The sequence below is a fragment of the Neomonachus schauinslandi genome, chromosome 15, assembly GCF_002201575.2.
Source record: "Neomonachus schauinslandi chromosome 15, ASM220157v2, whole genome shotgun sequence".
Lineage (NCBI taxonomy): Eukaryota > Metazoa > Chordata > Mammalia > Carnivora > Phocidae > Neomonachus > Neomonachus schauinslandi.
The window spans coordinates 31,835,110-31,839,324 of record NC_058417.1 but is presented as its reverse complement, the minus strand read 5'-3'; positions in this window follow the sequence as shown (position 1 = coordinate 31,839,324).

Sequence of the window (4,215 nt, the reverse complement as noted above, 5' to 3'; positions counted from 1 at the left end):
AAGGCTATTAATGAGGTGCAATCAAAAATGGGGGCGCTAACTGCTAGGATAAATGAGACAGAAGAGAGAATCAGTGATATGGAAGACCAAATGATGGAAAATAAAGAAGCTGAGAAAAAGAGAGATAAACAACTACTGCATCACGAGGGCAGAATTCGAGAGATAAGCGATACCATAAGACGAAACAACATTAGAAAAATTGGGATCCCAGAAGAAGAAGAAACAGAGAGAGGGGCAGAAGGTATAATGGAGCAAATTATAGCAGAGAACTTCCCTAATTTGGGGGAGGAAACAGGCATGAAAATCCAGGAAACACAGAGAACCCCTCTCAAAATCAATAAAAATAGGTCAACACCCCGACATCTAATAGTAAAACTTACGAGTCTCATAGACAAAGAGAAAATCCTGAAAGCAGCTCTGGAGAAGAGATCTGTAACCTACAAGGGCAGAAACATTAGATTGGCAACAGACCTATCCACAGAGACCTGGCAGGCCAGAAAGGACTGGCAGGCTATATTCAGTGCACTAAATGAGAAGAATATGCAGCCAAGAATACTATATCCAGCTAAGCTGTCATTGAAAAAAGAAGGAGAGATAAAAAGCTTCCAGGACAAACAAAAACTAAAGGAATTTGCAAACACAAAACCAGCCCTACAGGAAATCTTGAAAGGGGTCCTCTAAGCAAAGAGAGACCCTAAAAGCAACATAGATCAGAAAGGAACACAGACAATATACGGTAACAGTCACCTTACAGGCAATACAATGGCACTAAATTCCTATCTTTCAATAGTTACCCTGAATGTAAATGGGCTCAATGCCCCAATCAAAAGACACAGGCTATCAGACTGGATTAAAAAACAAGACCCATCGATATGCTGTCTGCAAGAGACTCATTTTAGACCCAAAGACAGCCCCAGATTGAAAGGGAGGGGGTGGAAAACCATTTACCATGCTAATGGACACCAAAAGAAAGCTGGGGTGGCAATCCTTATATCAGACAAATTAGATTTTAAACCAAAGACTGTAATAAGAGATGAGGAAGGACATTATATCCTATTTAAAGGATCTATCCAACAAGAAGATCTAACAATTGTAAATATCTATGCCCCTAACATGGGAGCAGCCAATTATATAAGGCAATTTAAAAAAAAAGCAAAGAAACACATCGACAACAATACAATAATAGTGGGGGACTTTAACACCCCCCTCACTGAAATGGACAGATCATCTAAGCAAAAGATCAACAAGGAAATAAAGACTTTAAATGACACACTGGACCAAATGGACTTCACAGACATATTCAGAACATTCCACCCCAAAGCAACGGAATACATATTCTTCTCTAATGCCCATGGAACATTCTCCAGAATCAGTCACATCCTAGGTCATAAATCAGGTCTCAACCGGTACCAAAAGATTGGAATCATTCCCTGCCTCTTTTCAGGCCACAATGCTTTGAAACTAGAACTCAATCACAAGAGGAAAGTCGGAATGAACTCAAATACATGGAGGCTAAACAGCATCCTACTGAAGGATGAATGGGTCAACCAGGAAATTAAAGAAGAATTAAAAAATTCATGGAAACCAATGAAAATGAAAACACTACTGTTCAAAATCTTTGGGATGCAGCCAAGGCGGTCCTAAGGGGAAAGTATATAGCAATACAAGCCTTTCTCAAGAAACAAGAAAGGTCTCAAGTACACAACCTAACCCTACACCTAAAGGAGTTGGGGAAAGAACAGCAAATAAAGCCTAAACCCAGCAGGAGAAGAGAAACAATAAAGATCAGAGCAGAAATAAATGCAATAGAAACTAAAAGAACAGTAGAACAGATCAACAAAACTAGGAGCTGGTTCTTTGACAGAATTAACAAGATTAATAAACCCCTGGCCAAACTTATCAAAAAGAGAAATGACCCAAATCAACAAAATCATGAATGAAAGAGGAGAGATCACCACCAACAGCAAAGAAATACAAACAATTATAAGAACATATTATGAGCAACTCTATGCCAGCAAATTAGATAACCTGGAAGAAATGGAGGCATTCCTAGAGATGTATCAACTACCAAAACTGAACCAGGATGAAATAGAAAACCTGAACAGACCTATAACCACTAAGGAAATTGAAGCAGTCATCAAAAATCTCCCAACAAACAAAAGCCCAGGGCCAGATGGCTTCCCAGGGGAATTCTACCAAACATTTCAAGAAGAATTAATACCTATTCTTCTGAAACTGTTCCAAAAAATAGAAATGGAAGGAAAACTTCCAAACTCGTTTTATGAGGCCAGCATTACCTTGATCCCAAAACCAGACAAGACCCCATCTAAAAGGAAAATTACAGACCAATATCCCTGATGAACATGGATGCAAAAATTCTCACCAAAATACTAGCCAATAGGATCCAACAGTATATTTAAAGGATTATTCACCATGACCAAATGGGATTTCTCCCTGGGCTGCAAGGTTGGTTCAACATCCGCAAATCAATCTATGTGATACAATACATTAACAAAAGAAAGAACAAGAATCATATGATCCTCTCAATAGATGCAGAAAAAGCTTTTGACAAAGTACAGCATCCTTTCTTGATCAAAACTCTTCAGAGTATAGGGATCAAGGGTACATACCTCAATATCATAAAAGCCATCTATGAAAAACCTACAGCAATTATCATTCTCAATGGGGAAAAACTGAGAGCTTTCCCCCTAAGGTCAGGAATGTGGCAGGGATGTCCACTATCACCACTGCTATTCAACATAGTATTGGAAGTCCTAGCCACAGCAATCAGACAACAAAAAGAAATCAAAGGCATCCAAATTGGCAAAGAAGAAGTCAAACTCTCACTCTTTGCAGATGATATGATACTTTATGTGAAAAACCCCAAAGACTCCACCCCAAAACTGCTAGAACTCATACAGGAATTCAATAAAGTGGCAGGATATAAAATCAATGCACAGAAGTCAGTGGCATTCCTATACACCAACAAGACAGAAGAAAGAGAAATTAAGGAGTCAATCCCATTTACAATTGCACCCAAAACCATAAGATAGCTAGGAATAAATCTAACCAAAGAGACAAAGGATCTTTACTCAGAAAACTATAAAATACTCATGAAAGAAATTGAGGAAGACACAAAGAAATGGAAAAACGTTCCATGCTCATGGATTGGAAGAACAAATATTGTGAAGATGTCAATGCTACCTAGAGCCATCTACACATTCAATGCAATCCCCATCAAAATACCATCCACTTTTTTCAAAGAAATGCAACAAATAATCCTAAAATTTGTATGGAACCAGAAAAGACCCCGCATAGCCAGAGGAATATTGAAAAAGACAAGCAAAGCCGGCGGCATCACAATTCCGGACTTCCAGCTCTATAACAAAGCTGTCATCTTCAAGACAGTATGGTACTGGCACTAAAACAGACACATAGATCAATGGAACAGAATAGAGAGCCCATAAATGGACCCTCAACTCTGTGGTCAACTAATCTTTGACAAAGCAGGAAAGAATGTCCAATGGAAAAAAGACAGTCTCTTCAACAAATGGCGTTGGGAAAATTGGATAGCCACATGCAGAAGAATGAAACTGGACCATTTCCTTACACCACACACAAAAATAGACTCCAAATGGTTGAAAGACCTCAATGTGAGACAGGAGTCCATCAAAATCCTAAAGGAGAACGCAGGCAGCAACCTCTTTGACCTCAGCCAAAGCAACTTCTTCCTAGAAACATAGCCAAAGGCAAGGGAAGCAAGGGCAAAAATGAACTATTGGGACTTCATCAAGATAAAAAGCTTTTGCAAAGCAAAGGAAACAGTCAACAAAACCAAAAGACAACCGACAGAATGGGAGAAGATATTTGCAAATGACATATCAGATAAAGGGCTAGTATCCAAAATCTATAAAGAACTTATCAAACTGAACACCCAAAAACAAAGAATCCAATCAAGAAATGGGCAGAAGATATGAACAGACATTTTTCCAAAGAAGACATCCAAATGGCCAACAGACACATGAAAAAGTGCTCAATATCGCTCGGCATCAGGGAAATCCAAACAAAACCTCAGTGAGGTAACACCTCACACCAGTCAGAATGGCCAAAATTAACAAGTCAGGAAACGACAGATGTTGGCGGTGATGTGGAGAAAGGGGAACCCTCGTACACTGTTGGTGGGAATGCAAGCTGGTGCAGCCACTCTGGAAAACT